Below are 14,543 nucleotides of genomic sequence, written 5' to 3' on the forward strand. Positions count from 1 at the left end.
CAGGGGCACAGACAGCAAAAATTGACAGGGGTTCTAATCCCTCTCCACTCTATCTAAAACAAAAAAAAAAAGGTTTGCCTATAGTTATACTTTAATCTGAGCTCCCTCCTACAGGTATAAACATTTAAGGTGCCATTTGCAAAACACATTTTTTGAAATTATAGACCTTTCTAAACTACTAAAACTCTTTGGAGTGCCCTTATTTGTTCATATAACATGTAGCACCTAGTCAGCTAGAAGGAGCCAAGTTTAATTGTTAGCGAGGAGGGCAGTGGGCATAGGTAAGAGTGGCTGATCTGCATTTTTGAGGGATCCTGGCCAATCCCCAACAGGAGGCTTGGCATGGGGGCAGGACAGCCCTTAAAAGTGACAGAGCCTACTCAGCAGCAGGAGAGTTCAGGTGGAAGATGGAGGCTGGAGAGCAGGAGCTTGGGAGGGGGGGGGGCCCAGATGGAAAGGGGCTCAGCTACAGGCAGAGGCACTGTGGTGTAGGACATTAATTGTAATTAAATTTTTGATCACTAAGTAATGTTTTAAACACTATTCAATGACTTTAGAGTGTAAGCGCAGGACCTCTCTTTAATTTTATGACTGTATGCACAGTGTTGCGGTACTCTGAGAATCCTTGCTAGGAATTCCAGAACTTCTCCTTTCAGAATCTTCGCCAGGATTTCCAGTCCAGAGTTCTCTGAAATGAACCTAAACGTGTCCTCTTACCAAAAGGGTGTTTAAGCTCCAGAAGTGGCTAATAATGTGCCTCATCACCAAATATCTGAGAGCTATAATACCTGCCTGCCAGTGGCCTGTATGTTGCACACCTGGATTGATCTAAATACTCTCTTGCCTGCTGCCTGCACGGGCCCCTATCCCAACCTGAATACTTTCTCCTCACTAGCACTGTGAACAGTCTCTGCACTGTAGCCTCTCCATTTCAACCACTCACTTGGTGAGGCAATCCTTGGTGTCAGTTTGCAGAAAATGTAACACAACCACTGGGATTCCTGACCCATCTTCACCATGAGGACACCATGGTGAACACCAGCTGAAACTTCCTGATGTTTCAGGGCCAACAGGATCTTTTGCCTAATGCCTTTATTTCTGTAAAGAGGACATGGAGCAGGCTTCCAGGGGTATGCTTTACCCCTCCCAAACCCAGGGAGTTGTATGTGGGTGGGGTGCGATTGCTGAGGACACCATTGTGTTCAGTGACACAAAGGACTCAAAGTTCTCTGGCGCTAGAAATTTGTTATGAATGGGCTCATTCATTCTGCAGTGTTGCTAGAATTCAGTCCATGAAAAAATGAATCATTATTGGTTGTCCACCATTTTGGATCTCCAATACAAGGGGAAAATACAGGAAAATACTAGATCTCTTTTGCATCCCAGAGGGCGCAAAATTTCACCACATGAAAGAGGCTGCAGAAGAACCTCTTGGTAACTTTTCCAGAAAACGGCAGGATGCCCTTTCATGGCCAGCATGTCTTAGATCCTCTGGTCTTTAGAGGAGAAGCAGACTGCATCAGTCAGGCCTGGCTGCAAGCAAAATGTGCAGATAAACTGTATTACCTCGAACTATCTAGAGTCCATAGCAGATGAGAAAAACTTTGATCTGAGAACAACATTGACTTTTGGGTGTCCAGGCTGGACAACTGGCCAGAGCTTGCCTAGTATGCAATTGAGCTGGCTTGTCCTGCAGCCAGTGTTCTGTCAGGTAAGTCATTTAGCATAGTGGGCAATTTGATGCCAGATAAACTAATCCATCTGTCTCCTGGCACAGTTGACCAGCTCATGTTTATAAAAATGAATCAGTCCTGGATCAGCAATGAGTACAAAACCCCTGCAGTTGATGATAACAAAAACATTTTTTACTTGTAATCTGGACCTAAAAACATTATTACACTATACAACATTGCCATCTCCTGCCTTCGCTGCTAGCCTGCCTCCATTATAACCTTTTACCACCATCACCATCTCATTCTACCACTGCTGTCCTGCCCCCATAACTATCTCCTGCCATCACTGCTGGCCTTCAGCTATTACAGCTCCTTCCACCACTGCTGGCCTGCCACAAGCCTCTCCTGCCACAGCTTCTGGCCTGCCATAGTTACCGTCTCACTCTGCTTCTACTGCCCTATTATCAGGAATGCAGGCATCCAGCAAGGGTGATGTGAATGAATGAACTACAAGTCCCAACAGCCTTTGCAGCTGTTGGATTGTAGTTCTCAATGAACTACCACGGCACTGTTGAGCTCTGTGGTAGTTATCGGAGTCTTCTTGTCAGACCGTATCTGTTAGTCCATACAGGATGTATGGGCAAGCATATATACTGACAGTTTGCAGGACTCCTGCATGGCACCAGAGATCTGCTGATCGCTGGTGCAACACTTTCCAGGCTCCAGAACGAAAAAAAAAGTAAATGCACATTTTTTTACCTGCAAAAAATTGGGCATTTATTTTTTGTTTTTTAAATGGTGAACTTATCTTTTAAACATCCGCAGCTACAGCCCAGACATGCTTACCCCATTACTTATTAGTCATCTATAGGAGGAAGAATAAAGCCTTAGATTGGTGTCACACCAGAGATTCCATATGACCACAGGAGGTACAAATGAACCAGACTGTAATAATCATACAACCATGTGTTGGATAAAGTACACTGCTCACAAAATTAAAGGAAAAATTTTTAATCAAAGTATAGCATCAAGTCAATTAAACTCCTGGGATATTGATCTGGTCAATTAAATAGCATCAGGGGTTGTTAATCAGTTTCAGCTGCTTTGGTTTCAATGAAATTAACACCAGGTGTACTAGATGGGCAACAATGAGTTGACCTCCAAAATGGGAATGATTTTACAGGTGGAGGCCACTGACATTTTTTTTCCCTACTCATCTTTTCTGACTGTTTTTCACTAGTTTTGCATTTGGCTAGGGTCAGTGTCACTACTGGTAGCATGAGGCGATACCTGGACCCTACATAGGTTGCACAGGCAGTCCAACTCCTCCAGGATGACACATCAATACGTGCCATTGCCAGAAGGTTTACTGTGTCTCCCAGCACAGTCTGAAGAGCATGGAGGAGATTTCAGGAGACATGCAGTTACTTTAGAAGAGCTGGACAGGGCCGTAGAAGGTCCTTAACCCATCAGCAGGACCGGTATCTGCTCCTTTGTGCAAGAAGGAACAGGATGAGCACTGCCAGAGCCCTACAAAATGACCTCCAGCAGACCACTGGTGTGAATGTCTCTGACCAAACAATCAGAAACAAACTTCATGAGGGTGGAATGAGGGCCCAATGTCCTCTAGTGGGCCATGTGCTCACTGCCGAGCATCATAGAGCTCAAATGGCATTTGCCATTGAACACCAGAATTGGTAGGTCCGCCACTAGCACCCTGTGCTTTTCACAGATGACAGCAGGTTCACCCTGAGCACATGTTACAGATGTGAAAGGGTTTGGAGAAGCCATGGAGAACATTATGCTGCCTGTAACATCATTCAGCATGACCATTTTGGTGGTGAGTCAGTGATGTCGGGGAAGCATAGCCATGGAGGGACACACAGACCTTTACAGGCTAGACAATGGGACCCTGACTGCAATTAATTATCAGGCTTAAATCCTTGGACCCATTGTCAGACCCTATGCTGGTGCAGTGGGTCCTGGGTTCCTCCTGGTGCACGGCAATGCTCAGCCTCATGTAGCAGGAGTATGCAGGCAGTTCCTTCAGGATGAACGAATTGATATCATTGAATGGCCTCCATGCTAACCTGACCTAAATCCAATAGAACACCTCTGGGATATCATGTTTCGGTCCATCTGATGCTGCCAGGTTGCACCTGAGACTGTCCAGGGGCTCAGTGATGCCTTGGTCCAAATCTGGAAGGAAATACCCCAGGACACCATCTGTCGTCTCATGTAGTCAGGCATGCATACAAGCACGTGGGGCCATACAAACTACCGAGTACCATTCTGAGTTGCTGCAATGAAATTTTAGCAAAATGGACTAGCCTGCTGCATCATTTTTTCACTTTTTTCGGGGTGTCTTTGAATTCAGTTCTCTGTAGGTTAATAATTTTAATTTCCATCAAATGATGGGGCATACTTATGTTCCTAAAACATTACCTAGTTCATATCAGTACAGATATCCAGCATGCTACTGACCGTGTTTTCAAAGCGTTCCTTTAATTTTTTTGAGCACTGTATGTACTGAAAATAAAATTGTGAAATCCCTACTCTAAGTTCTTTACTTACATGGTATATAAGAAAAAAACCACAAGAGGGCACCCCTTCACAAGGAAGACCAGTTGCCAGCATAATGGAAACTTAAAAAATAAAAAAAAATCACAAACACCTGATAAGAATTAAAATACAAGAGTGCTGCACACACAGTAGTTTTGGACTTTGCTAGAATTAACCAAATAAACCAGGAATTTAAAATACTTGGACCATCTCTAATGAATAACTACTATTCACATAAGATCCACACAATTACTCAAATCCCATTAGCTTCAAAAAGTTTACCAAAATGTAGAAGACCAGTGCAGCAGAAAAAGCAACTATTCAAGCCGACAATAACACTTTATACCTCTGACCGGTGGGGTGGGAGGTAAAAAAGGCCGATGTCTCCAGCAGCCATCTTGCCAGAGCCACAAGCTAGCCCAGTTCTAATTGATATCAGTTTCTGGGGTGAGACTTTGCATTTGAAAAAGTGTTATTGTCGGCTTGAATCTTCTTTATATCGGCTCTTTCTGCTGCCTTGGACATTTAAACTCACTCAGACCTTCAGTCCTTTTCCCTCCGATTAAGCAACACAGTGCCCTAGTTCAATGCACTAGACACATGCTGTTCATTTCGTCCCAAATCAAAATTCAGACAAATTATTCACTATTTGGAGATTTGGATCTATCTGAATTTACAAATTACAATAGTAACACATTTAAACAAATATGAAATAACAAGACTAAATTTAATCCAAAATAACAAGTTATCTGAATTCAAAAACAAATATGAAATGTAAACATATTGCTGATTTCCTTCAAAGACAGTGTATTAGTGTTAATATAGCTATCTTTCAAATTTTGAATTTTGAAAAAAATAGAACAGAAGAAAACAGAAAAGAACTGAAAAAGAAAATAGAAAAGAAAAGAATAGAATATAAAGGAATAGAAAAGAAATAACATAGAAACATAGAAAAGTGATGGCAGAAAAAGACTGAGTATAGATCTATGCTTGTCCCATGCACGTTTGAAGCTATTTTCTGTTGACTGACTCACTACCTCTGCTGGAAGTTTATTCCAAGCATCAACTACTCTTTCAGTAAAATAGTACTTTCTGAGATTAGTTTTGAACTTTCCTCCAGTTAGGTTAAGGTCATGTCCGCCGTGTTCTTGATTTTGGTTTCATGTTGAAAATACCCTCCTAAACCTTATTCACCCGCCCTGATGTTTTTAACGGTTTCAATCATGTAATTATAAATATAATAGAACAGAAAGGAATACAATAGAAAAAGAATAGAATAAAAAAGAATAAAATTGAAAAGACTAGAGCAGAATAGAGCAGAAAAAATTGAATAGATTAGAATAGAATAAAACAGAATATAGCTGTATTTTGAAACTCAAATTTTGAATAAAGTAAAATAGAAAGAATATAGCCGTCTTCTGAAATTCAAATTTCAAAACAAATGGAATGGAATAAAACAGAATAGAATAGATAATAAAGGAATAGAATATAAAAGAATAGAATAGGATAGAATAGCATAGAGAAAATAAAATAGATTAGAAAAGAAAAGAATAGAATAGAATAAAATAAAATAGAAATAATATAGCTGTCTTCCGAAATTTTGATTTAGAATAGAATAAAAAAAATTACATTGTATATTTAATATTTATATTTTAATATTTATAATTCATTATTTATAATCATATTACAATGTTTATTTTTATTAATTTTTGGTTCACCTATTAATATGGATATTCACTATTATGCACTTTATATTCACTATGTGCCCCTTTGTGGATGATTGTATTTGTTTTTGTTTTTTGTGGGGGTTTCATGTGCACAATTTAATCATATCCATTTATATCATGTTAGTTTGGGGTCCCTGTGAATCCTTGATGGTTTTTTAACATTCTTTTTAGCTCTAGGTTGTTTTGCAATTATCCACATAATCTTACGTATTTCTTATTAGGCTATAGTCCATTTATCTATTTATCTTGTAATAGTTGTTTTTTTTAATGCTAATTGACCTTGGCTAGCAATTGATATTGGAGTCCACTTCTTTGGACTCCAAGAAAATGGCCGCTGTGTTCCACCCCCTAAGTGGTTTCTCTGTTTATGGAGTTTCCTATCACCACCTTCCGAGCCCTGAGGAAGTCTTGTGATTTGTGACGTAATGCGTAGAATGGTAGCATGGTGACATCATTTCCGGTACGGACGGCAGCCGACATCTTGGTACTCCCTAAGTGCCTACACCTTTCTATTTTATATGTTAAAAAAAATCTGAAGAATATATTTAAAAAAATAGATTTTTAAAAAAATATATTTTTTAAATATATTCTTCAGATTTTTTTAGCATATAAAAAAGTCATCTTAACATATATTTTTTACATATATTTGTAAATGCATTCCAAAAATGAAGATTTGTATTTTTAAAGACATACAGTAAATTTGAAAATGTATTTTTAAAAATATTTTTCATATATTTTGTAAAAAAAACACATTTCGATATACAGTGTATTATATATATATATATATATATATATATATATATATATATATAAATTTTTTTTGAAATATATTGAATATGGCCAAAATTGTAGCATTTCAAATATAGGTCAATGTATATAGGAAGAATATTTTTTAAATATATTTCAAATATATTTTTCTTCCATGTGGGTATTATTTCCAGCATAGAGGATTGCCCTGATTACTATCGAGGGAGACACAGGGATATCATCGCTTTGAGTGTATTTAAAGCCTTATAACCCCTTGCGGGTCACAGTTTGGAGGTGAGCTCGCATGCCAGCTGGTGGAGGATTGGATAATTGTGGTGATTACTGGATGCTTCACGGCTTGTGTTGAAGATACACTGTTTCAGTTGGGACTGTACACTATATATGTATTGGGACTTTACACCACATTTATTGATTTATTTGGGACTTAAACTATATTGTGGCACTTTTATATATATTTTTTTACATTTATTCACCAGTACACTGGGTTTATCACTGGCACTGCATATACACTGTGTGGTTTTGTGTATATTGATTGAATTTTTTGCTCATTGTGTTTTTTCATTAGTCCTCTACTCCTACACTTGTGTTTGGGGTCATATTCATTTAATTATTTATTTTTCATTAATTCATCCATTTGTTTATGGAGTAGCACAGCATCAATTAGTTATATTTTTTTTCTGTCACTATTAGGTATATAGGTAGGTGTCTGCGGCCACTCCATGGTTATTTTTGGTATCTGGCAGCTCAGTTATTGTTTTTTCTCAATGGACTTGTTGCCCAACCATGAGCTTTTTAGTTATCTCTTGCTATAGGGAGTGATACTCCTGTTTTCCTCAGACTCTCCACCAACTTTACTCCATCTCATGTAGGTATGCACGTAGAATAAAATGGAACTAAAAATAGTGCTCTCTGTATAGAACTGTTTTTTATAAAAAAGACTCCTCCATAAATAAACTCACATAAACCAAGAACCCCAAGTGCTATGTGAACAGTATTATAATTATAAAGACATAGGCAACAACCCACCACCAATGTGCTGTAATGGTAATCTCTTTAGTTCCTCCAAACTCTAGGCGATACCTACATCCACCCCATGTGCATCCATTACACTCACCTTCTTTATTTGTCCTCAATATGAACCAAGGTCTCAGTGCACCATGGGCTTATAGGCATCTGTGGATGTAGGAAATGGAACTCCTGTTCTCCTCTGTCTTTTCACCAGCTTTACTCTACCTCAGGTAGATATGCATGTAAAATAAAATGGGACCAAATATAGTGCTCTCTGTATAGTACTCTTTTATTAAAAAGCTCTTCAATAGGTAAACTCACATTAAACAAATACACCATTATAATTACTTTATGTGATTGTGCTGCATTTTACAAATTGCATAACAGAATAGAATAAAAAAGAATAGATTAGAATAGAAAATCAAAGAACAGAAAATAAAGGAATAGAATGGAAATGAACAGAATGGAAAATAAAAGAATAGAATAGAAAAAAAATAGAACAGAAAGAGTAGCAGTCTTCCAAAATTCAAAATTAGAAATTCAAATTTTGAATAGAATAAAATAGAAAGAATATAACCAAATACAATAGAACCAGCTATTATTCAGAATGAATTCAGATCAATTCGATAGTTTCAATCCAGATTCGATTTGAATACTTCTAATTCATTGGAAAAAGTAGAATCCAGAAAAAAACGAATAAATGTAAAAAATCTAATTCATTACAAATGATAAACAAAATTAGTATCTTAACAAATCGATCCCAAACTAAACCAAATTAATTTTTCCATTCTGCACATGTCTACAATGTACCCCACAGTAGAGGTATGCATGATGGAAACATTTGATTTGTTTCAGATTCATTTGTTAAAGTGGTTCTAAAGCCTCAAGATTTTTTACCTTAAAGTGGTTGTAAAGGCTCAAGGTTTTTTACCTTCATGCATTCTATGCATAAAGATAAAAAACCTTCTGTGTGCAGCATCCCCCCCAGTCCCTCCGAAAAGCTCACCTAAGCCCCCTCTTGATCCAGAGATGTGCACTGGAGTCTCGGCTATCCCATTGGCTAAATGGTTAGCACTTCTGCCTGGCAGTACTAGGATTGTTGGTTTGAATCCCAACCATGGCACCACCTGCCTAGAGTTTGCATGTTGTGCCTGTGTGGGTTTCCTCCAGGTAGTCCAGTCCCCCCCCCATTCCAAAGACATGCTGGTAGGTTAATTGGATCCTGTCTAAATTGGCCCTAGTATGTGTGTGTATGAATGTAAGTTAGGGACCTTAGATTGTACACCCTTTGAGGGTTAGGGACTGATGTGAGTGTACAATATACAGTGAAGGAAATAAGTATTTGATCCCCTGCTGATTTTTATTTTTTTCCCACTCACAAAGACACGATCAGTCTAAAAATCGAATGGCAGGTGTATTGTAACACTGAGAGACAGAATAGCAACAAAAAATTCAAAAGAAATGCATGTCTAACAAATTATGCACTGATTTGCATGTTCATGAGGGAAATAAGTATTTGATCCCCTTTCATTCAGCAGGATTTCAGGCTACCAGTTTTCTTTCATACAGGTAATAAGCTGAGATTAGAAGCAGTCTCTTAAAGGGAGTGCTGCTAATCTCATTTTGTTACCTGTATAAAAAACACCTGTCCACAGGAGCAATCAAACCATCAGATTCCAAACTCTCCACCTTGGCAAAGACCAAAGAGCTGTCCAAGGATGTCAGGGACAAGATTGTAGACCTACGCAAGGCTGGACTGGGCTACTAAACTATTGCCAAGCAGCTTGGTGAGAAGGTGACAACAGTTGGTGCAATCATTCGCAAATGGAAGGAACACAAAACAACTGTCAGTCTCCCTAGGTCTGGTGCACCATGCAAGATCTGGAGTGTCAATGATCATGGGAATAGTGAGGAATCATCCCAGAACTACACGTGAGGATCTTGTCAATGACCCCCAGGCATCTTGGACCACAGTCACCAAGAAAACAATTGGTAACACACTACGCCGACAAGGATTGAAATCTTGCAGTGTCTGCAAGGTCCCTCTGCTCAAGAAAGCACATGTCCAGGCCCATCTGAAGTTTGCCACTGAACATCTGAATGATGAAGAGGAGGACTGGTTGAAAGTGTTGTGGTCAGATGAGACCAAAATCGTGCTCTTTGGCATCAACTCAACTCGCCATGTTTGGAGGAGGAGGAATGCTGTCTATGACCCCAAGAACACCATCCCAACTGTCAAACATGGTGGTGGAAACATTCTGCTTTGGGGGTGTTTTTCTGCTAAGGGGACAGGACAACTGCACTGCATCAAAGGGGCGATGGATGGGGCAATGTACTGTCAAATCTTGGCTGAGAACCTTCCTCCCTCAGCCAGGGCATTAAAAATGGGGTGTGGATGGGTGTTCCAGCATGACAATGACCCAAAACACACGGCCAAGGCAACAAAGGAGTGGCTCAATAAGAAGCACAATAAGGTCCTGGAGTGGTCGAGCCAGTCTCCAGACCTTAATCCAATTGAAAATCGGTGGAGCTGATAGTTCGAGTTGCCAAACGTAAGCCACCAAACCTTAAGAACTTGGAGAGGATCTGCCAAGAGAAGTGGGCCAAAATCCCTCCTGAAATGTGTGCAAACCTGGTGGCCAACTACAGGAAACCTCTGACCTCTGTTATTGCCAACAAGGGATTTGCCACCAAGTACTAAGTCATGTTTTGTGAAGGGGATCACATACTTATTTCCCTCATGAACATGCAAATTAGTGCATAATTTGTTAGTCATTAATTTCCTTAGAATTTTTTGTTGCTATTCTGTCTCTCAGTGTTACAATACACCTACCATTTGATTTATAGACTGATCATTTCTTTGTGAGTGGGCAAACATTCAAAATCAGCAGGGGATCAAATACTTATTTCCTTCACTGTATGTGTAAAGTGCTGCATAAATTGATGGTGATATAGAAGTACCTGTAAGAAATAAATAGTACTTTTAATCCCAGACCCTATATCATTTATAAATATATTAAAAAGTAAGGGTCACAACACTGAACCTTGGTGTACACCACTGACAACCCTAGACCATGTAGACTTTACCTTACACATTAGCCTTGTGTTGGGAACTGTGTCAAACACAAATTTGCAAAATTTAAGTATACCACGTCCACAGCCACAGGAGGTTTTGCTTACCTCCTCATAAAAGAAATCAAATGTGTTTGACAACTTCTGTCTTTCATGAATCCATGCTATCTGTTACTTAAAATATTTTTTTTCCAGCAAGAACTCATCTATGTGGTCTTTTATTAAACTCTCCAGTATCTTCCCAACTATAGAAGTTAAACTAACAGGTCTGTAATTCCTTGGTAAAGACTTTAACCCCTTTTTAAATATCAGCACCACATTGGCCTTACGCCAAGTTCCTTAAAATGAGAAACAATGGCTTTGAAATGACAGAGGTCAATTCTTTTAGGATCTGTGGGTGTAAGCTATCTGGTCCGGGTGCTTTATTCACTTTTATTCTGTCTAAATATTTCTGGACCATATCAATTTTGAGCCATTGTGAATCATTTGGGGATGTGTCAATATCATCCCCATTATGGACATGAGGTCCCCTATGCTTCTTTGTATACGCAGAGCTGAAGAAGGTATTTAATAAATTTGCCTTCTCTTTGTTCCCAGTCTCCCATTCTAGATTATTTTGTAAATGGCCTAGATGCCTTTTACTATTAATATAACTAAAAAGGTTGTTGGGGTTTGTTCTAATTTCTTTTGCAATCTGTTGTTCGTTTTGAAATTTTGTGTTCTAATTTCCTTTTTACATATTCTGTTATATTTTTTGTAACATTTAAACATTGATAGTGTTCTTCATTTTTTACATTTTTAAAAGCTCTTTTCTTATTATTTGTAGTTTTTCTTTTTTTGTTTTTTTTTTACTTTGGACGTAAGCCAAAGACTTTTATACTTATTGACCATGGGAATATATTTAGCAGTGTGTTCACATACAGGGGTTTATTTACTAAATCTGGTTCACTCAGAATCTCGTGCACTTTTGCATGGAAACCAGTCAGCTTACAGGTTTTATTGCTAAAGCTTAATTGAACAAGCTGATTGGCTACCATGCACAGCTTCACCAGATTCTGTGTGAACCAGCTTTACTAAATAAACCCCACAGTCTTTTTGAAGAATTCCCATTTCTGTTCTGTTCTGTTCTTTGATTCCAATATTCCCTCCCAATCTAAGTCTTGAAGAGCAGCCCTCAGCCTTGGAAAATTTGCTGTCTTGGAGTTAAGTGTTTTTATCTTTCCAGAATGTGTTTGTTTACAGCTAACATTAAATGAAATTATGTTATTGTCACTGCTACCCAAATTTTCTTTTATATAAATATTAGTAATAATCTCTGCATGGTTTTGATTACCAGGTCCAGCAAAGCATCATTGCTAGTTGGGGCCTCTATGAACCGTACAATAAAATTGTCTTGTAATAGGTTTATGATTTTTTAACTGTTCCAGCAGTGTCAATACTCCAATTAATATCAGGGTAGTTAAAATCCCCCATTATTATCACTGTGCCCAGCCCTTGCAGTCCTTTCCATCTGTGCAAGGAGCTGAGTCTCCACTTCCACATTAACAGGTCCTCTTTCACACTTGCTTTGAGATCACTTCTCACATAGAGACAGACCCCACCACCTTTCCTTTTTACCCTGTCTCTCCGAAAGAGAACATAGCCAGGAATATTAATGGCCCAGTCATGTGAGGAATGAAGCCAAGATTCTGCAATACCAATTAAATCATAGTTCTCTCCATGCACCAAAGCTTCCAACTCACCTATTTTGCTTGGAAGACTTCTGGCATTTGTGAACAAACACTTTAATTCATTATCACATTTTTCTCTTGTGTTTCGCATATCTTTTTTAGTAGAACAAATAGTGCTATAATTTCCAGTGGTTGTTTGTAACATGGGAACCTTCTTATCACTGCCATCTATCCTCATTCTACCCTGCATTATTATCTGACCCCGAACTGACCTGTCTGCCCCATTGAACTCTAGTTCACCCTCCCCAAATACTCCTCCAGCCGTCCTATAAACCTCTCCCCCAGCACAGCAGACCCCTTTCCATTTAGGTGCAAACCATCTTTAGCATTTAAGTTGTACTCCAATGAAAAGTCAGCCCAGTGCTCTAGAAACCCAAATCCTTCCCTCTTGCACCAAGTCTACAGCCATGCATTCCTTTCTCTAATCTCCCCTTGTCTTTCCTGTGTTGCTCATGGTAACAATATTTCAGAGAGGTCCTTCATTTCAACTTGCAGCCTAGTTCTTTTAAATCGATTTTTAGGGAGCCTCCACCTTCCATGTATTCTTTCATTGGTTCCAGCATGGACCAAGACAGCTGAGTCATGCCCAGCCCCTCCCAGTTATTTATCAACCCGGTCCACCACATGCCAAACCCTGGTATTAGGGAGACAGCAAACCACTCTGTTGAGGCGATCCTGGTGACAAATTATTCTATCAGTCCTTCTGATTATAGATTCCCCTATTACCACCAACTGTCCAGGGCTGCCACCTCTGTGCTTGCCACCTCTACATCTTCACTCAACTTGGCAAATTTGTTTTGGTGCTCAACACAGGACTGGTCTTCCATTTCTGTGAGCACTGTACAAGTAAATATTTCTGTAATTGCAGGGACATTGAATGCATATCGCTGGACACCCAGGACATGCAGTTCGGGTGTCGGGCAGGTAGTTTTTTTTTACCTTTTAGCCCGGCAAGCAGCAGGGTTCACCTGTCAGGTGGAATCATTCAGGCTGCAGCGCTGCCGCCGATTGCTTCCACACAGTGCTGGCCTATTCTTTCCCCATGAGGTGTCCCAGGCTCCGCTTTCCCATCTGCAGGTCTAGGGAAAGAATGTAATGCTCTGCAATATGCACTACATTACATTCAGGGGAGCACAGGGGAGACATCCAGAGTCTTTTAGACCCTGGATGTCTCAAAGAGAACTTCTCACCAAAAATCATCACATAGGTCACTTTTAGAGATGAGCGAAGAAATGAAAAATTCGATTCGACTGATTCGGCGAATTCGTGGACAATATTCGATTCGAGTCGAATAAATTCGCTGTGAATTTAACTTAAAAAAGGGTGTTTCTAGGCTTCAGAGAGACTTAATATTAGTGCAGAACACTGTACCTTTAATTTAAATGCCCTTGGAGTCTGCTGGGGAAGAGAAATAATACTGTCTGTCAGTATGACATGCAGATGAGTGCCGTCGATCTTAGAATCACTGCACACTTCACTCCTTTGGCCAGTCACGGGGCCAAAACCAGTGTTTGGAGCCACAGTGTGGCGGTGGAGGCAGCAGCAATGGGAGGCCATACAGCAACCTATGACAAAATGGAAACCAGCAGGAGCGTGAGGAGACCTGAAAGTGGCACATGGCAGAGTGGGAGCAATGGGAGGCGGTACAGGGACCCAGGTCACACTATGGGCCCAGCAGCAGCGTGACCAGGCGGTACGGGGGCCCATGGCCGATATGGGGCTTGGTGGCACCTATGGAAGGCCTGTAATCTGCCAGCAACCTATGACAAAATGGACAACCGCAGGAGTGTGAGGAGATTTCAAAGTGGCACATGGCAGAGTGGAAGCAATGGAAGGCCGTACAGGGACCCAGGTCACACTGTGGGACCAGCATCAGCGTGAACAGGCGGTACGGGGGCCCATGGCCGATTTGACCTCATTCATCCCATAGTCCTGCCGACTCACGAATAGCGTGGCCTCCTCAAAGGGCCTGAGCAAGCGCAGGTGTCACACATGAGCTGCCA

The sequence above is a fragment of the Staurois parvus genome, unplaced genomic scaffold (genome assembly GCF_062004578.1).
Source record: "Staurois parvus isolate SC_StPar_1 unplaced genomic scaffold, SC_StPar_1.0 ptg000081l, whole genome shotgun sequence".
Lineage (NCBI taxonomy): Eukaryota > Metazoa > Chordata > Amphibia > Anura > Ranidae > Staurois > Staurois parvus.